The sequence below is a fragment of the Callorhinus ursinus genome, unplaced genomic scaffold, assembly GCF_003265705.2.
Source record: "Callorhinus ursinus isolate GAN/ISIS: 27379988/994484 unplaced genomic scaffold, GSC_fseal_2.0 scaffold15, whole genome shotgun sequence".
In the NCBI taxonomy this organism is placed as follows: Eukaryota; Metazoa; Chordata; class Mammalia; order Carnivora; family Otariidae; genus Callorhinus; species Callorhinus ursinus.
In genome coordinates this window covers 5,407,662-5,432,176 of record NW_027397077.1, presented here as the reverse complement: position 1 = coordinate 5,432,176, position 24,515 = coordinate 5,407,662, and the positions used below count along the sequence as shown (strand labels likewise).

At 48.0% G+C, this 24,515-nt stretch overlaps 1 protein-coding gene across 24 annotated transcripts in view; it reads left to right on the top strand.

The window, feature by feature from the left end:
• Nucleotides 1–20,919: 20,919 nt before the first annotated feature.
• The window catches only part of MAP4 (microtubule associated protein 4), a 195,601-nt gene continuing 192,005 nt past the window's right edge, over nucleotides 20,920–24,515 (top strand). For 4 of the 24 annotated variants that reach the window (XM_073901111.1, XM_073901114.1, XM_073901113.1 and 1 more), the window contains exon 1: nucleotides 20,923–21,413. The gene's annotated coding sequence lies outside the window, so the exon portion shown is untranslated. Of the gene's footprint in view, nucleotides 21,414–24,515 lie in introns of all 24 variants that reach the window. The other 20 variants (XM_073901124.1, XM_025884846.2, XM_073901119.1 and 17 more) reach the window with 9 other exon arrangements.

Sequence of the window (24,515 nt, the reverse complement as noted above, 5' to 3'; positions counted from 1 at the left end):
ATGTCGTGGAAGACAAAACCCAGAAGCTGTCATGATCAACCTACTTTCCCCTCCAATTGAGCTCAAACATGATGATGAGGAGGACCCTCGATTCCATTTGCCAAGCGCATACTGCTACCTTTCACACATCGTTGAGAGGCCTCACAGCTCATAAAAAAGGAGCCAGGACTAGAGCCCAGATACAGGGTGACTTTGGAGTGCATAACATCATCCTTCTGTCCCGTGCTTTTAAGGAAGGATGTGGAGCGCACCCGTGGGTCTCAGGTCTGGGAAGGGCGGGTACAGAAGCTGGTTGCTGCATGACACCTGTGGGATCTCATCCAAGTTCTCTGGGGCAGGGGCTTCCTTCCTTACATAGACTGTTACCTGTGCCTCCAGGCAGCGTTTTTCTCACCTGGGTGCCCTGGAGAGAAAAACCAGACTGCCATGTCCCTCTCTGCAGGCCGGATCCTGGACCCGAGTGCCAATTGCCCGGGATTCCCCGCTGACATCAGTGCTGATCTCTGGCTGGGTTTGGGGTGCTGTGTGCCAGGAGACATGCCTGGAGGTGACTTTCACCCAACCGGCTTGAGCAGGGAGGGGAGTGGCTTACCACGATGAAAGAGTCAGACGTGTGTTTTCAGCCGTGCCATCGGATTTCCTGGGTTTGCCTCCTCTGACTTAACTGCCCCTTATTTGGAATTAAATTAATTTTAATTAATTATTAATTTTACTGAGTAAATTTGGTGTGTAACGTGGTGTAAGTTGAAGGTGCGCAGTGTGTTGTTTTGATACATTTATATGTCATGATACAGTTGCTCATTGTAGAGCGAGGCAAAGGGGACCACAACAACCTCCGAGCTGAATGCAAGCAGGCTCATTAAGCGGCCCACCTCGAAATAACCGCAGGCCCTAACTGACCCATTGCAACCACGCACAGTTTCCAAGATTACCAAGAAAGGGGAGAATTCCCGTAAGTCCCCATACTCCCTCACTCTGCCCTTTAACTGTGGCCCCTCAGCCCTGCCCTGTGGCAGACGGCCTCTCCTGCCTGTTGTGCCCGTGTGGTGTACTCAATAAGCTTCTGCCTCTTTTGTTCGCCTTGGGTGAATTCTCTCACTGCCCAAGCCGCTGGCCTCCACCCAGTGGGAACACCTCATGTTTGGTGGCCCCCCCATCCGATCGGGACACCCCACATCCATGTCACTATATTTATCACGTTACATAATTATAGTACAGTCTCGTTGTCTATATTCATTGTACTGGCTTATCTGCCCCATGTGATGGGCTTCCCAGGCCAAGAGAGGGTGCTGGCCAAAAGCCACATCCCTTCTCTGTCTCGAGAACACACAGTCCACCCACTCCTGCCTAAGGGAGTGGAGAGGGGGAGTTAGGGCCCAAGGCTTGAGGAAGACAAAAACCACAGTCACAGCCATGAAGAAGACCCATGTGAGCCTTTTCATTGTAGAGAGAAACTGAGGCACTGACAGAAGAAGGATTCAGGGCGCCTGGGTGGCTCAGTCATTAAGCATCTGCCTTCGGCTCAGGTCATGATCCCAGGGTCCTGGGATGGAGCCCCACATCGGGCTCCCTGCTCCACGGGAAGTCTGCTTCTCCTTCTCCCACTCCCCCTGCTTGTGTTCTCTCTCTGACTGTCTCTCTTTCTGTCAAATAAATAAAATCTTAAGAAAAAAAAAAGAAGGATTCAGAATGGCAATGCTGAAGCATCAAGAAAAGCTCAAGTTATGCTCAAGGCAAGGATGTTCATAAAATTCATTTTGATAAAACGTATTAAATACATTCTGATGTAATTGAGTGGGGGCCCGGGAATGGGGTTAGGGAATTAGTCATTAAAATCCATAAATACGATGGAATATTATTCAGCCTTAAAAAGAAATGCAAATCTGACCCAAGTTACAGCGTGGATGAACTTTGAAGACAATATGCTGAGTGAAATAAGCCAGGCACAAAAGGACAAATACTGCTTGATTCCACTTACATGAGGTATCTGGAGTAGTTAAATTCTTAGAGACAGAAAGTAGAACAGTGATTACCAGGGGCTGGGGGACAGGGGAGGGGCAGGGAGGAATGGGGAGCTAGTGTTCAATGAATACAGACTTTCCATATGGGATGATGTAAAGTTCTAGAGACAGATGGTGGTGCTGGTTGCACAGAACTGTGAGGGTACTTCATGTCATTGAACCGTACACTTATAAAAGATTAAAATGATAAATTTTATGTTATGTGTGTTTTTTTTTAAAGATTTTTATTGGGGCGCCTGGGTGGCTCAGTCGGCCACCCAGGCGCCCCATGTGTATTTTTTTTTTTAAAGATTTTATTTATTGGGCGCCTGGGTGTCTCAGTTGGTTAAGCAACTGCCTTCGGCTCAGGTCATGATCCTGGAGTCCCGGGATCGAGTCCTGCATCGGTCTCCCTGCTCAGCAGGGAGTCTGCTTCTCCCTCTGACCCTCCCGCCTCTCATGTGCTCTCCCTCTCTCATTCTTTCTCTCTCAAATAAATAAATAAAATCTTAAAAAAATATTTTATTTATTTATTTGACGCAGAGAAAGAGACAGCTAGAGAGGGAACACAAGCAGGGGGAGTGGGAAAGGGAGAAGCAGGCTTCCCACAGAGCAGGGAGCCCGATGCGGGGCTCGATCCCAGGACCTTGGGATCATGACCTGAGCCGAAGGCAGATGCTTAATGACTGAGCCACCCAGGTGCCCCATGTGTATTTTTAAATTTAATTTATTCATTATTTTAGAGAGAGATCAGGTGACCGGGGTGAGGGGCAGAGGGAGAGGGAGAGAGAAACTCAAGCAGACTCCACACTGAGCTCAGAGCCTGGTTCAGGGTTCCATCTCACAACACTTAGATCAAGACCTGAGCCAAAAGCAAGAGTCCGACGCCCAACCAACTGTGCCACCCAGGCACCCCTATGTCATGTGCCTTTTGCCACAACTTAAAAGAAAGTGTTAAGAGTTTAATGCTTGAATCCAAACTCTACCAAGAATCCTCAGGAAGATAAGCTATTACTTCATCAGGTAAGTTTGGCAAGTAAAATGCTGCTCTATACTTGTCTGAAATCCTACCTCTCATGAGACTTTGCACTGTGATATTGTGATTTATAATAAATACATATTTGGTCTTCATCCCCGTTCCTGGCACAGAGCTCTTTAAACTTTGGAATTTCTTAAGAGATAAGAAAGTCAAGGTGTCTTGGTATTCACAACAAACCACAGTCAACCACACCTGAGTTTATGTTAATGAAGTGCCTTTGGGAAGCTCCTAAGAAAGGGGGCTGCTTGCCAGGAAAACCAACCACGTGGCTAGAAGGTTGGAACTTTGACATCCGAAATGAGGAGAGGGACTGGAGGTTGAATCAATGGCCAGTGGCCAATGATTTAATGCATCATGCCTCTGTCAGGAAGCCTCCATAAAAACCCAAGAAAAGGACGGGATTTGAAGAGCTTCCAGGTTGTTGAACACGTGGAGATGCTGGGAAAGTGGTACCCTCAGAGAGAACCTAGAAGCTCTGACCCCCTTCCCATATACTCAATGTATCTCTTCCCTCTGCCTGTTCCTGGGTTAGATCCTTTTGTAATAAACCAGTAATCTAGGAAGTAAAATGTTTCTCAGAGTTCTGTGAGCCACATTAGCAAATTAACTGAACCCAAGGGAGAGATCATTGGAACCTCCAATCTACAAGGGCACAGATTACAATTTGGACTTGGGAATGCTGTCCAAAGAAGGTGAATGGAATTGTAGGACACCCAGCTGCTGTCTGAGAATTGCTTGATGGTGTGGGGAGAAAACATACTGGAACTTGTGTCAGAGTCAGAACACTAAGAACAGAGGATGAGGTCTATTGGCTGATATGCTTTGATTAATTTACTTAGCACATATGTATCGTGGGTCTCCTACGAGGAGCACTGCGCTTGATGCAAGCTGGTTGAGTCCGAGAACCCAGAGCGGGTCCCTCTGGACCAGCCAAGACGGTCCTTGGCTTCTCGCAGGATGGAAATTAAATTTGAGCCAAGAGGAAGCGAGAGGAAAAGTTTTTTGAAGATGAGGAGAGAGACTCTAGATACGGACAGAGCATCTGGGAGACTTGGAAAGTGAGTCTTGCCTTTGCTTGGGGCCTGGGTTTTTTTGTTTGTTTATTTTTTTAGTAATCTCTACACCCAAAGTGGGGCTCAAACTCACAACCCCCGAAATCAAGTTGCATGCTTGGGGTGCCTGGCTGGCTCAGTTGATAGTGTATGAGACTCTTGATCTCAGGATTGTAAGTTTGAGCCCCACATTGGGTGTAGAGATTCTTTAAAAATAAAATCTTAAAAAAGCAAGACTGTTGAATCACAGATCTGTACCTCTGAAACAAATAATGCAATATATGTTAAAAAAAAAAAAGAAGAAGAGGAAGATAGCAGGAGGGGAAGAATGAAGGGGAGTAAATTGGAGGGGGAGACAAACCATGAGAGACGATGGACTCTGAAAAACAAACTAAGGGTTCTAGAGGGGAGGGGGGTGGGGGGATGGGTTAGCCTGGTGATGGGTATTAAAGAGGGCACATTCTGCGTGGAGCACTGGGTGTTATGCACAAACAGTGAATCATGGAACACTACATCAAAAACGAATGATGTAATGTATGGTGATTAACATAACAATAAAATTTTTTTTTAAAGATTCATTTATTTATTTGAGAGAGAGCACAAGAGAAGGGGTTGGGTCAGAGGGAGAAGCAGGCTCCTTGCTGAGCAGGGAGCCTGATGTGGGACTCGATCCCGGAACTCCGGGATCACGACCCGAGCCGAAGGCAGTCGCTTAACCAACTGAGCCACCCAGGCGCCCTAAAAAAATTTTTTTTTAAATCTTAAAAAAGCAAAGAAAAGAGTTGCATGCTCTTCTAGCTGAGGCAGCCAGGTGCCCCAGGCCTGGGGTTTTTACTGAGGATAGTATCTGGTACACACATCTTCTCACTAATCCAGGAACAAAGACTAGTATTTAGGTGTCCTCCGTAAACCATTTATGCCCTGGAGCAAGGGGTCTTGATGAGTCAGTGGTCTTGGCTCCCGATGACCCCTCCCAGTCACTCCTTAGATGTTATCTATTGCGCCGGAAGGCTCCAAAAATTCATCAAATCCTCAACCTTTACAAGGAGGACCTACATTATCCGCTCTATAGGGCTTGTCTAAGGCGCGGGTGTAGGTCCTAGCAAGAACCAAAGCAGGGAAAAGGAGCCCATATAGCAGTTTTTTATGGGGTCCCTTTAGTTGCCCTGTTTCAGGCCGAGCACAGGGTTACTAACATTTTATTCGTTTTGTTTAATTAAGATATAATTTACATACAGTAAAACACAACATATATACAGGTCAATTCATTTTACCTGCGTATAGATCCATTTAACTACTACTTGGATCAAGAAGTTTAGCACCCTAAGAAATTCCCTCCTGCTTCTCCATCCTAGGTAATGACCTCCCCCAGAGGTAATCCTTGTTCTAACTTCTCTCCCCATAGATTGGTTCTGCTGTTGTGAATGCTGTATAAATGGAATCACTTATTATTGTATTTTATCAACATTTTTGTGTCCAGCTTCTTTTGCTCAATACGATATTTGTGAGATTTACCTAGGGTAGTGCGTGTGAGTGTAGTAAGTTATTTTTTTATGGCTGGGCAGTGTTCCATTTATAACTATACCACAGTTCGTGTATCTATTCCTTTGTGGATTTTTAGGTCAGTCCTAGTTTTTGCTTCTTATGCATGAAGATGCTCTGAACATTTAAAAAAGTTTTTTTATTTTTTTAAACTTATCTCTTCACCCAACATGGGACTTGAACTCATGACCCCGAGATCAAGAGTTGCACCCTCTTCTGACTGAGCCAGTCAGGCAACCCTCTGAACATTTTTGTACAAATCTTTTTTTGGACGCATATGTCTATTTCTCTCACGTGTGTGCCTAGAAGAATTGCTGGATCATAGAGGTGTTATATGGTGCATATCATTAGAATCTAATAGAGTCTCGTTCATAGATACTTCCTGCTCTTTCTCCCAGTGGTAGGCGCCTCCCTCCCCCAACTTCCTACCATTGCATTTGTTTTTTTCTGCTCGCCTTCAGCTAAGGACAAGCCATTCACATGTTCACTTGCATAATGTACATTTCTTGCATGCTAACTGTGCACATGGCACTTTGTACACTGGTTATATAGCAAATACAGATATGAATAAGGCATCCACCTCAAGGAGTCTACGGCAGCTAATAGGGGAGGTTATAAACATAATCATAAAGAAGATACCAAGTGGCCAAACTAAGGTTGAGATAAAGTATCACAGAAGTTCAGAGATGAGAAACTTAACGTCCAGTGGGGTAAACAGAATAGCTTCATGGAGGAGACAACATTGGGGTTCAGCGCTGAAGGAGAAAAGTCAATTAAAACATGTGCAGAGTGTCGTATGAGGGGGTGGGCAGGGGCGAGCTTTCTGGATGGAGGGCACATGGGCCAAAGCGGATATGTGAATGTCTGAAGTGTGTGACCCCTTAAGCTCATGAGGACAGAGCCCACTCTGGTCTAGCCGGCTCAGTACCACATTCCCAGTGTCTGGCTAGGCCTGGCACACAGAAGATCCTCAGTCAAAGTGTATTGCTTTGCACAGTGAGTGGTGGAGTTTGGCTGCAGCAGAGGGAGCTTGGAGAGAGGCAGTGGGAAGGATAATGTCCTTGTTATCTACTGCTGTGCAACAAATTACCTCCAAACTTGGTGGCTTGATTCGACAAGAAACATTTATTATCTCTCACAGTTTCTGCGGATCAGGAATTTGAGCATGGTTTGGTTGGTCGGTTCTGGCTGGGAGTCTCAAGCCCTGCAAGCATGTGTTGCTGGGGCCACAGTCATCTGAAGGCCTGACTGAGGCTGGGGGACCCCCCCACCGCCCCGTGAAGCAGCTCACTCGAACACCTGGCAGGCTGGTGCTGGCTTTGGTGGGAGACTTCACTTCTTCCCCACAGGGGCGTCTCCACAGGGCTGCTCAAGTGTCCTAAGGATATGGTAACTGCCCTCCCCCAGGGTGAGCAGTCCCAGAGGAAGGAGCCAGAGGAAGCTATAACCGTTTCATTGCTTGACCTCCCAGTCAGGGCATCCCTCTGCCACATTCTATGCATTAGAAGCAAGTCACCAAGTCTGGCCCACATGCAAAGGGAGGGGAACTAGGCTGTACCTGTGAAAGGGAAAAATCTCAAAAACATTTTTGGATATATTTTAGATCGCCATGGTGATGGTGGGAAGATTTGTCTGCTCAGAACTCAGGGGCTCTCAGGGCCGAGTGGGACCCAGAGGGACCCAGCTTCCTTGGGGGATGCAGGGGTCCTGCCCTGGTGTTAATCTACCCAGGGAACCCTGAGCCCTGGCGGTAAAGGTGAAGTAGTAAAAATGAACAACACAGTGAAGACACAGCACCGCACGCCATGGAGAACTCAGACATCGCTCAGCCCAGGGCAGGAAACACTAGGGGTCTGATGGGAAGATAACCTGAGGACAAGAAAACTCTTTCCCGCCTGAGAGTCGGGGGAAGCCTCCTGGGGGGCGTGGCCTCCGCGCTGCATTCTCCCAGCGCTTTTACGGAGCCCACAGGCGTGGTGCTGGGCACACTCACAGACGGCTACACATGCGTGGTCGGCCTGTGCAGAGAGCGTCGGAGGCCTGGAGGGACCTCCGCTGACCGTGGCAGCAGATGCTGTCTCTGTCCCAAGTCCGCTGAGACCTTCTGAGGCCACTCACTGTGGGCGCACAGCTTTTCAGTTGGCTACAGATTTTCCCAGGAGAAAACCGTGAAGTGCCCTGGAGATTGCGCGTGTGCACTTCTTTTGTTCATTTCCCCCATCAAAGGTCCTTCACCATTGTTCAAGTCTTCCCTCCCTCTTTGCTCCTGCTTCTCTGGAAATGCTGGCCCTGCGTGTGCCTCGCCATTTCTTCACTTCTTGACTCCGTGTCTGAGAGAGTCTGGAAGACCCTTCCCCACTCTCTTTCTCCCAACAGCTTACCCTCAGGGCAAGTGTCAGGATTTGCTCAGTGAATGGGTGAGTCTGGGGAACTCCTGTTGTCCCTCAGGGAGCAACGAATGCCACCTCCGGGCCTTTTCCCAGACTGATGAGCAACCCCCTTCCCCTCATCTTCCCGTGGGTACGCCAGGGCCCCTGGGCAGGCTCCTCAGGGCCTGCTGGAGTCTAGTTGTGGGGATGGTAGAATATACCTTTAAAAATCAGTGCTGGGTGCATAGAACACCGTGAAACTGTTCCTTTTGATACGTTGGTTGTGAATTTCTTGGAACTGGCTGTGTGACCTTGGACAACTTGTACAGCCTCTCTGAGCCTTAAGTTCCTTATCTGTCAAAGAGGAAACACTGTGAGAATTAAAGTTGATGTGTGTTAAACGTTGGGCTCTCTCTGAACTCAGTGAGGGCTGAGAAAATGGGGCATTTCTGTCCTGTCCTTGCAGGGCTGGTGTGAGGACCACCACATAGGCTGCTACTGCGCAAAGGAGGGCTGTGACGATCCAGGTGAGTCACTACGTGTCCCCTGCAAACTTCGGGAAATGGAAGGAAGGCGTGTAGGAGAAAAGCTGGGAACCTGTGGTGGAGCAGGCCTCAGAGAGGAGGAATTGTCAGCCTTTCACACACTCAGCCGCTGAGGCTCAGAGACCCCTGATTTGCCAGCAGGGCTCTTCCCAGATCAGCCAGGAGCTGGAGCTGGATGCTGCCGTGAGAGCGACAGCCTTGACTGGGAGGAAGGAGACAAGACGGCTAAGACCATGGGGCCGTGATCAGAAAGACCCCTGCAAGTCAAGGGGAAAATGCACGTTTGAAAACTCTTGACTCCTAGTCACTAGACCGACAGCCAGGGAGCTGGAAAGTGAACTTCTGAGAGCCTGGGAGGCTGGTTGTGAGAAGACCAGGATAGAGACATCTTGGAGCTGGAAGGAAGCACAGGGGACAAGCAGTACCGCACCCCCCACATTCCCAGATGAGGAGCTCCGACTTTCAGTGCGTTCTCGCTGGAGGGTGAGCTGCATCTTCTGGACTGTGGCTGAGGGTCAGAGGGCAGGTCGACGGACAGCCTACTGCTTCAAGGGAAAAGGAAGTCGTGAGGGAGATCAAAGTTCCCAGAGAGCTGGGAATTAGGACAGACTGAACTATCTTCCTGACTCACTTAAAGACATCTCACCTCTGGGAAGGTCGCCTCTTAACCATTTTTCTGTCACAAAAATTGCCCTCCTTGTCAACTGGCTAATAAAAGCAGTAGAAAACTTGGACCACCTACTCTGCTGTTCTCCCCACTGCTGGCTCTATCCCCGGCCTTCCTCTAGTCTGGCTGTCAGATGACAAAGCCTTGTGTCTGCGCGCGCGCGCACACACACACACACACACACACACACACACACACACACACACACACCCGTGCATGCTTGTCCAGCTCGGTGGCTCCCATTGTTTCCGGAGGCAAAACCAGATGCCCTGGTCTGTCTTTCAAGGCTGTCCCAGCTTGGGCACAGTTCTTCACCTTGACCTCCTCTCCTGCCACTCTGACCCCAAAGTCCCTCTGCTGCCTCGAAGCTTCCCAAAGGGGCCTTGCATTTTCCCACTGCCCTGTTTCTCCTACTGGTGTGCCATGCCCTCTTCCCCCTTTACTTCCTCTGCCTTTAAAATCTTCTCTTTCAGGGCGCCTGGGTGGCTCAGTTGGTTAAGCGACTGCCTTCGGCTCAGGTCATGATCCTGGAGTCCCGGGATCGAGTCCCGCATCGGGCTCCCTGCTGAGCGGGGAGTCTGCTTCTCCCTCTGACCCTCTTCCCTCTCGTGCTCTCTGTCTCTCACTCTCTCTCTCTCAAATAAATAAAATCAATCTTAAAAAAAAATAAAATCTTCTCTTTCAGGCTCATTTCCTAGGACTCCTCCCCTAGGAGACCACCCTTGACCCCTGCTACCATCCATCCCCAGCAGAAACAGTTTCTCTACCATACCATTTATCAAAGTTTGACTTGAATTACATAGCATTGTCTCCTCCCTTGCCCCCAACATTTTATGGTGAAACAGTTCAAATGTACAGCTAAGTTGAAAGAATTTTACAGTTAACACCCATTTCTCTAGCATCTTGTTTCTACTGCTAACACTTTATCAAGCTTGTTTTTATTTATTTTTTTTTTTTAAAGAGAGACAGAGAGAGAGGCAGAGGGAGAAGCAGGCTCCCAAGGAGCAGGGAGCCCGATGCGGGATTCGATCCCAGGACACTGGGATCATGACCTGAGCCGAACGCAGACGCTTAACCATCTGAGCCACCCAGGCGCCCTCAAGCTTGTTTTTATTATGTATCTATTTATCTTTCTATGCTGCTCTCCATCTGTGAGTAACCCATGTTTTTCGATACATGTCAAAATAAATTCTAGACATCAGTACATTTCTCTTGAAATACTAGATGTATACTATTAAGCAGAGTTCAATCTTTTTACTTTTTTTTTTCTATTTTTTTAAAAAGGATTTTAGGGGCATCTGGTGGCTCAGTTAGTTAAGCGTCTGCCCTTGGCTCAGGTCATGATCCCAGGGTCCTGGGATTGAGCCCCTCAGGCTCCCTGCTCAGCAGGGAGTCTGCTTTTCCCTCTCCCTCTGCCACTCCCTTTGCTTGTGCTCTCTCTCTCTATCAAATAAATAAATAAAATCTTTAAAAAAATTATTTGAGAGAGCGAGAGGGAGAGAATGAGTGAGTGGGGGCAGGGGCAGAGGGAGAGAATCCCAAGCCCAACTCCACACTAAGTGAGGAGCTGCTGATGGGGCTCCATCTCACGACCCTGAGATTATGCCCTGAGCCAAAATCAAGAGTTGGGCTCAGCCTACTGAGCCACCCAGGCGCCCCAACAGTTCTTTTCTATTTTGATGTGAAATTCGAATACAATGGAATACACAAATCTTGAGTGTACATTTGCTGAATTCGGACAAGTGCAAACACCTGTTCAATCCAACCCCTAATAACATATAGAACGTTAGCATCACCCAAATAGCTCCCCAGCAAACTCCTCCCTGCCTCCACCCCAGGCAACGACTCTTCTGATGGTTTTTCCTGTTTTAGAACTTCATATAAATGAAATCACACACTGTATACTCTTACATAAGGCTTCTTCCACTCAGCATGTTTTGGAAATTCAGACCTGTTACATAAAAGCACTTGTTTTTTCCTTTTTATTGATGAGTAGTATTCCAATGTATGGATGTACTATAATTTTTGTCTATCTATTCACCTGTTGATAGATGTCTGGGCTGTTTCCTGTTTGGAGCTATTAAGAATATAGTTGCCCATTGTCAACTACAATTAAAAAAAAAGAATATTGTTGCTGTGAACATTCTTGAACAAATCTGTGTAGATGTATGTTTTAATTTTCTTGGCTAAATACCCAGGGGTGGAATTAAGTTTGCCTTTTTCTTTCTCTGGATTGTGAGCTTTTTGAGGGCTGATTTATTTAGCCTCTAGCTCCAAGCACAATGCCTTGGTACATGATAGGTTCTCTATAGACATTTGTTGAAATGAAACAAATTCAAGCACGACATAATTTTCCCATCTTCTATATAATATGCACCTCCCATTTAGCACTCTATGCGCCCAGTAACATATGAGCATTGTTTCTTTTAATCTTCCGATGAGCGTCTGAGCTAAGAATTGGTCCATATCACAAGTTAGGAAGGCCAAGAGAATCTAGGTGAGCTGTCACAGTGCAGGTGCAGGTGAAGGGAAGAGACAGAATTTGAAAATGATACTGTGCGAAGCATATTCCTCTATGCTGTTTTGCTTCTCTGAAGGTCTCAGCTGGGACCCGTGCAGTGACTGTCCCAGTTCACCCTGTATCTACTCTCAACGACTAGGCAAGGTAGGCTCTCTCCCTTTCCTCTATTCCCATTAGTCATGAATACATTTTCTGGTGGAACTCCAGATCTCACATACCTTGACAGAGGCCCACACTTTACTCATCCAGATGGGAGGCATATAGTTTATGTCAAAATGCTGAGTGTCGGGGCGCCTGGGTGGCTCAGTCGTTAAGCGTCTGCCTTCGGCTCAGGTCATGATCCCAGGGTCCTGGGATCGAGCCCCACATCGGGCTCCCTGCTCAGCGGGAAGCCTGCTTCTCCCTCTCCCACTCCCCCTGCTTGTGTCCCCTCTCTCGCTATGTCTCTCTCTGTCAAATAAATAAATAAAACCTTAAAAAAACAAAAACAAAAACAAAATGCTGAGTGTCAACAGGTAAATGTGGACAGACAAGTGGACCAGAGACTCTACCACTGTGCAACCATCACAGTGGAGACTGGTTTAGGCAAGACTCATGAATGGATGTGAAATCTAGGGGATAATTTTGAAGAGAGGCAGGATGTCAGCATGTCTTAAAGTGTCTCTCCACAGATTGCTTATTAGTTCCAAGGGGAAAATACAGTAACGATACACTGCAAAAATTGGGAAAAAAAAATCACCATGACTCGATTAAAATTCACATCACTAGTGAGGGGCAGATGGACACCCCATGCCTCCTGGTATGATACCCTGAGGACACACTATCACTTCCATAGTGTTCCAGACTGAATCTAACCTTGAGAAAACATCAGATGCCCAAACGAGATATATTCTAAAAAAAAAAAAAAAAAAAAGCTGTATTCTTCAAAAGTGTTAATGTCATAAAACACACACGTATATACACGCAAAGGCTGTGAAGATGTTCCACTTTAGTGGAAACTACAGAGACGTAACAGCTGAATGTGTTATTCGATCTTACGCTGGATCCTGTTCAGGAGGAGAATGAAAACAGGGACATAACTGAGTCAAGTGACAAAACTGGAATATAGAGGGCGTCTGGGTGGCTCAGTTGGTTAAGCGACTGCCTTCGGCTCAGGTCATGATCCTGGGGTCCCGGGATCGAGTCCCGCATCGGGCTCCCTGCTCGGCAGGGAGTCTGCTTCTCCCTCTGACCCTCTTCCCTCTCGTGCTCTCTATCTCTCATTCTCTCTCTCTCAAATAAATAAATAAATAAATAAATCTTTAAAAAAAATCTAAAACAAACAAACTGGAATATCGATGGTAGATGAAACTCCTGAGTCAATTTAAAATTTTTGTCAAGATTTTATTTATTTATTTATTTATTTGAGAGAGAGAGAAGGGGGGGGGAGGGGCAGAGGGAGAGGGAGAAGCAGGCTCCCCCACTGAACAGGGAGCCTGACATGGGGTTTGGGGCTCGATCCCAAGCCCCTGGGATCATGACCTGAGCCGAAGGCAGACGCTTACCTGACTGAGCCACCCAGGCGCCCCAAAGTCAATTTAAATTTACTGAGTTGACATCTGTATTGCGGTTATAAGACAGATCTTTATTATTGGGAATACACACTGAAGTATTTAGGGGTCAAAAGCCACCATGTATGTGATCTACACTCTAATGACTCCAAAAATATCTGTGTTTGGTGTGTGTGCAGTACTTAGAGCAACTGAGCAAAGTGTTGAGAAGAGGTGAATCTTGGTAAAGGATATATGAGGATACTATTTTTATGCTTGCACCTTTTCAGTAAGTTTGAAATGATTTCCAAACAAAAAGTTTAGAAAATGCTCTCCTGCAAAGTCCCTGGAATCCTAGTCAGTGTGGACTGTGCCCAGAAGAACTCCATGGACGTGAGCATCTCTTTCCTAAGTATGTTAGTCGGTCCCAAGCTGTCAAACGTGTGATCCCAAGCAAAGTGAAAAAGTGCCAAGGAGCTAAGGCAGGCATCTTCTAAAAGAATCCCTTCTTCTTTGTCCCCTGTAAGAACATCTTTCTTAGAGCTGGCTCTCACTAGAAGCTTGTTGAATCACCCAGAGTTGCTTTCCGGCTTGTGAGTGATGATGGTGAACTCTGAAGAGGTCTGAGATCTGGGTCCTGCCTCCCTCTCTCCTGCTGATCTGCTGCATGACATCAGCCTCCTTATCAGGGGGGTGACGGGGTTGGACCAGAGCAGAGGTTGCGAGTTGGCAACCCAAGAGCCACCAGTCCACAGATGTATTTGTCCTACAGAGTATTTTAATTACTTAATTTTAAAATATTTTATTTGAGGGGCGCCTGGGTGGCTCGGTCGGTTGAGAGACTGCCTTCGGGTCAGGTCAAGATCTCAGGGTCCTGGGATCAAGCTCCCTGCTCGGTGGGGAGTTTGCTTCTCCCTCTCCCTCTGACCCTCCTCCCTGCTTGTGCTCCCTCTCTCTGTCTCGAATAAATAAATAAAATTTAAAAAATAAATAAAATAAAATATTTTATTTGAGAGAGTATGTGTGAGCGGGGTGGGGGAGGGGCAGCAGAGAGCCTGACCCGGGGCTCTATCCCACAACCTCTGAGATCATGACCTTAGCCGAAATCAAGAGTCTGACAGTCAACCGACTGACCACCCAGGTGTCCCCCCAACTCTTTTATATTATAACCAATCAGCTTTCTCATTTACAGTTTCTGCTTGGCCTTTGGACTGGCAGATCTCGAAGGACCTCCCAGTTCCCATCTTCTTTGACCATGTCCCATCTCTTTAGGGATTTCAGATGATGCACAAGAGGTTGGACAGAGTGAAGAGTGAGGTGAAGAAGAATCACAGAACCAAAATGAGAGTCGCTTCAAGTACATTGGCTGACAAAGGGCCAGAGTGTAGTTCAAGACACTGATGTATCCAGTGGAGCTCTGGATGAGATGGGATGCTTGGAGTCAGTTGGGAAGAAACCAGGTTTTACTGGGACTGAGGGATCAGAACAGAGGATGGAAGAAGGATTGCGGGAAAGCCAGGTATCTGGAGAGACTGCCAAGTGCCTGCAACTGAGGGCATTACTGTGAGCAGTCTTGGGGTCATCGCGAAGAGCAGTTGTGATTTGCAGCCAGGACGTGGATCCTGGGGAGAAAAAGGAAAGAAAAAAAAAATTCAAAAATCAAGGTGTAGTGGAAAGAGTACTGAGCAAGGAATCAAAGGTTGTGGTTTTTAGTTCCAGATCGGCCACTTACTAATTGTGTATTCTTGGGCGTATCACTCCACATCCCTGAATCTGTTTCCTCAACGTCAAAATACGGATGATATTATAAGCGCTGTCTTAGAGTTATAGAAAGGCTAATCGGGGCGCCTGGGTGGCTCAGTTGGTTAAGCATCTGCCTTCGGCTCAGGTCATGGTCCCAGGGTCCTGGGATCGAGCCCCGCATCGGGCTCCCCACTCCGTGGGAAGCCTGCTTCTCCCTCTCCCACTCCCCCTGCTTGTGTTCCCTCTCTCGTTGTCTCTCTCTCTCTCTCTCTGTCAGTTAAATAAATAAATAAAATCTTTACAAAAAAGAAAAAAAAGAAAGGCTAACCTACAATACCAGACAGCAAAGCACTTAGCAACTGGGGAAGCACTATCCCAAAGTGAGATGAAATTTAGAAGGTGTAATTTAGTCTCAGAATTCCGGAACTTGAAGGGCCCTTTGAGGGTCTGCAACCCTCTCATTTAATAAACTATGAGTTTGAGGCCCCAAAAGGAGAAATTACATAGCACATAGCAAGTTTAAGGCAGAGGTGGGCAGAGTGATCCATTAATTTAACTTTACTTTTTTAAAGATTTTATTTTTGGGGCGCCTGGGTGGCTCAGTCATTAAGCATCTGCCTTTGGCTCAGGTCATGATCCCAGAGTCCTGGGATCAAGCCCTGCATTGGGCTCCCTGCTGGGCGGGAAGCCTGCTTCTCCCTCTCCCACTCCCCCGCTTGTGTTCCCTCTCTTGTTGTGTCTCTGTCAAATAAATAATTAAAAAAAATTTTTTTTTATTTGAGAGAGAGAATGAGAGAGAGAGAGAGAGAGTGCATGAGAGGTGGTAGGATCAAAGGAAGAAGCACAGTCCCCACTGAACAGGGAGCCCGATGCGGGACTCGATCCTGGGACTCCAGGATCATGACCTGAGCCGAAGGAAGTCGCTCAACCAACTGAGCCACCCAGGCGCCCCAAATAAATAAAATCTTTAAAAAAAAATAAAGATTTTATTTTTATTTATTTGAGAGAGAGACAGAGAGAGAGAGCACACAAGCAGCCGGAGGGGCAGAGGGAGAAGCAGACTCCCTGCTGAGCAGGGAGCCTGATGTGATGTGGGGCTCCATTCCAGGAGCCTGATATCATGACCTGAGCCGAAGGCAGCTGCTTAACCAACTGAGCCACACAGGTGCCCCGCTCCATTAGTTTTATTTATTTTATTTTTAAGATTTTATTTATTTATTTGACAGAGAGATAGAGAGCACAGGCAGAGAGAGAGGGATCATGACCTGAGCCGAAGGCATAGATGCTTAACCGACTGAGCCACCCAGGAACGCCCCCCATTAGTTTTAGAGTAGAACACTCTTTGAGCTCCCTCTGGGGATGGGTGAATGAAACTAACCAAAGGAAGAGGGAATAGGGACCTACTGGGGGGAATTTGTGTACAGGGAATGTCCCAAAAGTGTTTCATCCATCCACTCGATAGGGACAGGTCTTTGTAACTAGTCTTGTGGTTATGGGAAAAAGGAAACACTTAGCGAACCTTGAAAGAAGTAGTCTTATTCGAGGGAAAGGAAGTCCCACATTGCACATTACGTAGCATGCACAGTGAATGAAATCACTGTGAAAGTGAGGGGTGAAAAGACCATCTTGTTCTACTTCCCCTGAAAAGAGGAGGCACCTGAGGCCCAGAGATGGGAAATGACTTGCCCAAGGCCACACAGCTTGTTCCTGGCAGAGCGAGGACTATAATGGGGTTTCTCAACTGGTAGTCCAGGGCTTTTACTGTATGTGCCAGTTCAGATTGCCTATGGCGGCAAATAAGAGAGACTAATGGTGGCTTACACCAATGGAGATTTATTGACTAATGATGGCTTTAAGAGATAGGGGTTACTTTTCTCACTTTTACAAGAGGCCCAGAGGGGGACAGTCAGATTAGTGTAGCTGCTGAAGGATGCTAAGGACCTAGTCTCCTCCTCTCTTCCTACTTCTCACCCTCAGCCCATGACTTTTGTCTTTACTCTCTTAAAATGGCTGCATCACCTCTAGGCATTGTGTCTGTATTCTGGGCAGCTCAATTTTTTTTTTTTTTTTTTAGGAGGCTCCATGCTGGGCTTGAACTCCAGACCCTGAGATCAAGACCTGAGCTGAGATCAGGAGTCGAACACTCAACTGACTGAGCCACCCAGGAGCCCCTGAGTTTGTCCTTTTATAAAGACTTATCTGGAAAAAAAAAAAAAAAAAAAAGAGACTGACCTGAAAGCTTCATCCAGTGAGGCACATAGCTATCCCAATTGCAAAGGTGTCAGGGTAGGTAAGTATTTTAAGTGTCCAGGCACTAAACTGGGGAGCTTTTGAGTTGTTAGTCTATAATGTTTGCAGCCACTATGCTACACCATTTTTAATTAATTAATTAAGGTTTTATTTTATTTTTTAAAGTAATCTCTACACCCAACATGGGGCTTGAACTTACAACCCCGAGATCAAGAGTTGTATGCTCCTCTGACGGAGCCAATCAGGCATCCCTATGCTACACCATTTCATTTTTTTATTTTTTAAAGAGTTTATTTATTTATTTGTCATAGAGAGACACAGCGAGAGAGGGGACACAAGCAGGGGGAGTGGGAGAGGGAGAAGCAGGCCTCCTGCCGAGCAGGGAGCCCGATGTGGAGCTTGATCCCACGACCCTGGGATCACGACCTGAGCCGAAGGCAGACGCTTAACGAATGAGCCACCCAGGTGCCCCTGAACTCTTATTAATTCTAATAGTTTGTAGCTCTCCCCCAATTTTCTATGCAGAAAATCATATTACCTACCAATTAGAATAGGCAGTGGAAATGGCATGAGGAAGGTCCCGAGTTCAAGAAACAAAGAAGGCAGATGATGCTGTACATAGCAAGATGTAAGGCAGATGATGAGGGGAGCCAGAGAGACAGCATCATTGCACAGGGTCTTGAAAACCATTTTCAGGATTTTAATGCAATGGAAAGTAACTGAAGAAGTTTCTGGTAAAACTGGAGGGAAGTCTTTATGGTAAGTCACTGGGTTCTGCTCATGTCTGTGTCCTGGCCAACATTTTGGTCAAAATTTGGATGAATATATATATAATATAAAGCATACTTTTCATGGATAATAAATATATTAGATAACCCTAAAATGTCTTTTTTTTAAAGATTTTATTTATTTATTTGAGAGAATGAGAGGGAGAGAGAGAGAGCATGAGATGGGGGAGGGTCAGAGGGAGAAGCAGACTCCCCACTGAGCAGGGAGTCTGACGTGGGACTCAATCCCAGGACTCCAGGATCATGACCTGAGCCGAAGGCTGTCGCTTAACCAACTGAGCCACCCAGGCGCCCGATAACCCTAAAATGTCTTAGTGTGAACTTGTAGAGCCTCAAGAATATATCCTTAGACATGGGACTGGATGTTCGCTAAGATCCTTTCCAACTCTGTTGCTGGGGTTCTATGCTTTCCATCCTGGGTACTCTGGCACTGGAGGAAGTGTTCTTTCCCATTGGAGGTGGGGAAACAGAAGGAACTGTGCTTTGAGAAACAATCTATTAGGGCAGATCCACATTTCCACGAGTGATTCCATATAGGTGGTGAGTGCTGTAAGAGAGAGGCATAGAAGGGGTGAAGGAGGATGTGTATGAACTGGAGAGGGTGGTGCCTAAGTTGTGTAACTGGGACTGAAGCAGGTGGGAGGGCTTGGCGGTAGCTGTGGCAGTACACAGGAAAGACAAAAGGGACTGAACCAGAAGGGCATCAGTGTTGGTAGAGAGGTTTCTTTCTTTTTTTTTTTTAATTTTATTTATTCATTTGAGACACAGAGATACAGAAAGAAAGAGAGCATGAGTAGGGGGAGAGGCAGAGAGAGGGAAAAGCAGGCTCCCCGCTGAGCCAGGAGCCTGATGTGGGGCTCGATCCCAGGACCCTGGAATCATGACCTGAGCTGAAGGCAGGTGCTTAACCATCTGAGCCACCCAGGTGCCCCGGTAGAGATGTTTCTTTTCTTTTCTTGTTTTTTTTTTCCCGGTAGAGATGTTTCTGAGGCAGAGGGAGCATCTCGTAGGCCTGAGATGGGGGGAGGTGGGGGGATAATTGAGAGTGACTCGTGAGTGACTACCTTGGGATACATGATACATATAACATGGTGACTTTATTACCTTAAAGAAGGAATGGAAGATTCCAACACTACTGAATTTTCCTAGCCATCTGACTTCTAAGGAGCTCAAAGCTAATTCCACTCTTGAAGCCTGGGATGGGCATTGGGGCTGGTTACTCTAGGCAGCAGGAAGAATCAGAATAACTCTTTTAGCTCCCACCCTTTTTTTAGGCTTTTTAGCTTTTTAAGCTTATTTAGCTCCCACCCTCCCAACAGTTAGGCTCCTGCTTGGACAAAAATCTGTGGGCTTTGGTATGAAGCAATGCTAATTCACTGGGACAGGAAGCCTATTTTATTCACTTTTTTCTAAGTGACCCTCACCATGCAGGCCTTCCTGATGTGCTGGTCCTCATTCACTGTCCTTTGGATGAATGAATTCAGGCTTGCAATGGCAGTTCCCCTACTTTAGAGTCTGCGTGTGAGAGAGGGGAAAAGCTCTGAGTTTGGTCCCACAATACCTGCCTTATGAATTGGTCTGTGACTTAGATCACAGTCATTTCAGTTCTCTGTGACTGGCTTAAAGTTTTTTCCAGGGCTCCAAATTCATAGTACTATGCCTTTTCCACTTATCCTTCTAGTCTTCATTCCTTTGTATTTGTATAGGCCATAAATGCTTCTTCATAGTCATTATGAGCAGTACTCTATAAATGCTTGCTAAGTACTAGGCACCAGTCTAAGCACTTTATATATATCAACATATGTGATCCACCTAACAACCCTAATAAACTAGGTGCCACTATTACCCATTTTACAGTTGAGGAAACTGAGGTACAGAGAGATGAAGTATCTCCCACAAGCTCATGTAACTTGTAAGTAGCAGATCCCGGATGTGTACACAGGGACTCAGGGGCCAGAGTCCAGGTTTAACTACCTCACTCTGCTACTTCTAGGTCACCCTAATGGGGACGATGACAGAGGCCGGTGACTGCATTATCTCATTTTTACTAAGGCAACTGAAGCTGAACTTCTCTACGGTGACACACAAAGTAGCGGAGCTGACCTCAAACTAGGGCTTTCAACCAAGTCCAGTGTTCTTTCTGGTAAGCCGCCTGCTCTAGAGGTTGACTACATGGCCCCGAGGCCTGGTTGCCTGAGTTAAAAGCACCAATCTGCTGATTGCGGGCTTGCTGTCATTAGGTAAATTACCAAACTTCTGTGTTTGTTTCTCATCTGTAAAACGAGAATGGGAACATGAACACCAATTGTAGAGCATTGTTGTGACAGCTAAATGAGTTATTAGGTGTCACATACTTACACGAGGGCCTGGAATATAATAAGTACTCAGGCGTTAGCCATCACTTTTCCTCCTATCCAGCAGAAGTATAACGTGACCGAAAGAGTAATTTTAAGTTTTCTAGTGGCCACATTTTAAAAAGCAAACAATAACAACAACACAACAGAAAAAAACCCCATGAAACTATTTTAAATGTGCTTTAACTATATTTATCTAAAACTGTAACCAATGTTGTCATCAATTATCCAGCTTATGTTCAATATAAAATTATGAATGAGATATATTTTTTGGTACTAAGTCTCGGAAATCCGATGTGTAGTCTCACCTACAGCACATTTCAACTTGGACCAGCCACGTCACTTGTGGCTGGTGGCAGCGCAGCCCTGGAGGCGCCCCACACCCGCGTTCCCGTCCTGGTCCCCCCACGGTTCCTTCCCGCGACCAGCTGGCCCGCGCTCTAGGCCCCGCCCCGCGCCCCGCCCAGATTACATCACAGAGCCTGCAGGCCCCGCGGGCGGGGAAACCCGGGGGCCCGGCCGCGTGTGCCCGACCGCGACAGCCCGGTCGCTCGCATCCTCCCCGCTCCAGGCACCCAAATTCTGAAAGGAAGCGACGTCCACCACAGAGCCGCGGTGGCGGTCAGGCTGCCTGCCGGCCGCCCGGACGCTAGCAGGCGGGAGGCGGGAGTCTGAAGCCCCCATGCGTACCTCGCCCCCAACGGCCCTCCGCTCGCGCCGCTACCACGGCGAGGTCGAGGCGGTGGGGCCGGCGCCCATTGGCCTGCCACAGCCCTCCGCCCGCCCCCTCGCCGCGCTTATTGGTCGGAGCCGCGGCGCCCGCGGGATAGGCGGTGGCGGCGCCCCTCCCTCGCGCCGGCCCTCAAGAGGGCGACGAGGAAGCGGCCGCCTCCCTGCGCCCCGCCCCACGGGCTAGCTCGGTGGCTCCGGCTCCTCCCGACTTCTCCCGGCTCCTCCCGGCTCCCGGCCCTCTCCCGGCTCCCTCCGGCTTCGGCTCCGGCGCGGCGGCGGCGGGTAGGTGCGGCGACAGGCGGGGCCCGATCGGAGGGGCGGCCTCCCCACTGTCCCGGGGGCTGCCCGAGCCGCGCCCCGCGGCCGCCCGGGACCCCGCAGGGCCCGCCAGAGGCGGGGAAGGGCGGTGGCCGCGGGCCTGTGGGACGCGGGGGCGGCCGGGCTGGGGGCCTGCGGGCGTGATCTTCCGAGGCTTCGGGGCGCTCAGTGATCCGGGGGCCCCTCGGGGCGGAGCGGGCTGAGAGGACCAGGGCTTCGGGCGTCTGAAGCGTGGGGCGGAGCGGCAAGCCTCGGGCTGAGGATGGGGTTGTGCTCGCGGAGCCCGGGTCGGCTGCGGTCTGGGGCCCTGGGTGGGGCTCGGGGGGCGTAGGAAAACTCAAAGGTCGTTCCGTGAGACTTCGGGGGATTAGTTGAGGTGGCGGTGATGTGAGCTAGAGAAAGTGCCCAGTCTGCGGTTACGGGCGGGGCTGAGGGGCGGTCTGGAGAACCGGGCCCGAGCCTGGGCTCCCGGCGTGCGTCCCCTCCGGCACTGTTGGGGGACTAGCGTGTGTCTGGCTGCGGGAGGGCGAAGCCGTCGCAGCAAGGGTGGGGATGGGAGGATTGGGTCAGGGACCGGGAGGGGACAGTTGGAAACGTTACCCAGAACCGAGATTGTGATTTAGCACTTGGACCAGGTTCTCCGCTGGTGTATTGCCTGAGCTCTTTTTTGGTGAAATTACCCGGTGGGGGAACTTTGGGATTTTTTCGCTCCCACCCAGGAACGTGTAAATTAAATGCATTTGCTGCTTTGGGGAGGAGGCAGTCATTGCGTTTAGGTTTGTGTTTTAGCACCCAGACCCGGTGTGAAACGTGCTTCTCGGGAGGGTTAGTGTTACCCAGCTTTCTCCTGGAAACCCCCTTTCTCCTTTCCCTCCTCTGGTTCGGTTACACTGTTGCTCCCTAGGGCCTCTGGATTCGCTCTCCCTGGCTGCATAGCATTGCAGGGTTTCTCTCTCTCTCTCTCTTTCTCTCTCTCTCTCTCTCTCTCTCTCTCTGTGTGTGTGTGTGTGTGTGTGTGTGTGTGTGTGTGTGTGTGTCTCCCGCCCGTTTCCCTGCTGCTGCGCTTTTGGCAACTGCCTCTGCTCTTTCCCAGGGATGGTTGTGGCATTGCATCAGGGGATATTTGTGCTTGTAATTTGCTCACTCAGCCCAGGAAGAGGGAGAATAGCATGCTGCAGAGATGGGAGGGGGGTGCCGTCAGCTCGGCTGGGTAGGCAGAGAAATGGGTGTGGTGAGGGAATACAGCTGCTCTAGGCCTGTAGGGTAACACTGCCCAGTCATCAGCTCAAAGAGATTCAAAGAGCAGCAGCAACAGCTATTTTTATAAATCAGTCCTGAATCCAAGCTGAGCACATGGATTTAGAGTGAACAGTTGTCATGCTCTAACTATTACCGGCTGGGTGTTTGGTAGACAACATTGGAGTTGCTAAGCGAGAACTGTACAGTGCAGCAGGTACTTTACTTGCAACTTTTAACTCTGCTCCTCTCACCTCTCTGGGAGGGGACCTCTCTTCCGGGGGTGTCTTTCCAATGCAGTGCTTTGATGGTCCAGACTACTTTTCTTTTTCTTTTTTTTTTTTTTTAAGATTTTATTTATTTGACAGAGAGAGTACAAGCAGAGGGAGAGAGAGGGAGAAGCAGGCTCCCTGCTGAGCAAGGAGCCCAATGTGGGACTCGATCCCAGGACCCTGGGATCATGACCCGGGCCGAAGGCAGCCGCTTGACCGACTGAGCCACCCAGGCGTCCCGGTCCAGACTACTTTTCAAGTGAAATGTTTCTGTATCAGTGGTAGTCTTCCTCTCCAGATTGGCTTAAAAATAATAAAGCTGTCACCTTTTGAGCACTTGCCATCTTCCGGAGACTAATTGTAGGTATTTGTTTACAGATGGGGAAATTGAGACTGACAAGAATAAGGGGTCACACAGATAGTTATGTGGCAGAACTGGCACCCACATCAAGGTCTCTCTGACCCCCCCCACCCCGCCCCCAGTTTAGAAACGTGAAATTTTTGGTTCACACAGGAGTGACTCAAGTGCTTGAGATTTATTCATGCAAAGTAATCTCACCAGAGACTGATTAGCCAGATACCAGTTTATTTACACCGAAAGTATAAAGTGCCATGTACACAATTGGAATTAATTATCCGCTGGTTAGGACACCTCCTTTGTTTCTGGGCAGCCAAATCAGTAATAAAAAGGCAATTGATTATAGAATGGGAACTAAGGGCCCTGGATGTTCTTAGGGGATGTTTTAATCAAGTTACTGAATCCTGGTGAGTTTCCCTTCTTTTCCTATGGTTTGAACAGATGCATTAGTGTTTGACAGTGCTGGGAAGATTCTAAGAACATTTTCCCACCCTGTCTCAGTGTTGTTGTTGTTGTTGTTGTTTTTTAAGTCATCTCTTGCAGTATTTGTCATCTCAGCGTATTTAACCTGTGTTAAAATTCTCAAATTTACAAGCAAGTTTACATTACATATTAAAAAGTCATTTTCCATTGTTTGCTGACATTTAAGGAAGCACCTGGATTTTCTTATGTCCAGGTGGCTTAGCTCTGTTTTTTATTTTTCTTGAGGATATGAAAACTTTTTATTAATTACACCCTCTGGCGTTCCGGGGAGAGTAGGACATGTTTCCCAGGCTTGCTCGAAATGGATTGAGAGCTGGGAAAGGTACTGCCTTGTGGTTTTAATTTTGGTTATAGGGTGGGGGTGTTTGTGGAAGTGAGTGTTCCCTTGTGTGAAGGGGGGGCTTGTGTGATTTGAACCTCTCACCCACATCAAGATAGGTAACTTAGCTTTATTTTTTTTAAGATTATTTTAAAATTTATTTGATAGCGCAAGAGCACAAGCAGGGGGAGTGGCAAGCAGAGGGAGAAGCAGGCAGAAGCAGGCTCCCCGGTGAGCAGGGAGCCCAATGAGGGGGGGCGATCCCAGGACCCTGGGATCATGATCTGAGCTGAAGGCAGACACTTAACCCACCGAGCCACCCAGGCGTCCTGGTGAGTTAGCTTTAGTCAGAGAGTTCTTCCTGATTTCAGTGTCTTGTTCTCCTGTTTCTCCCCCTT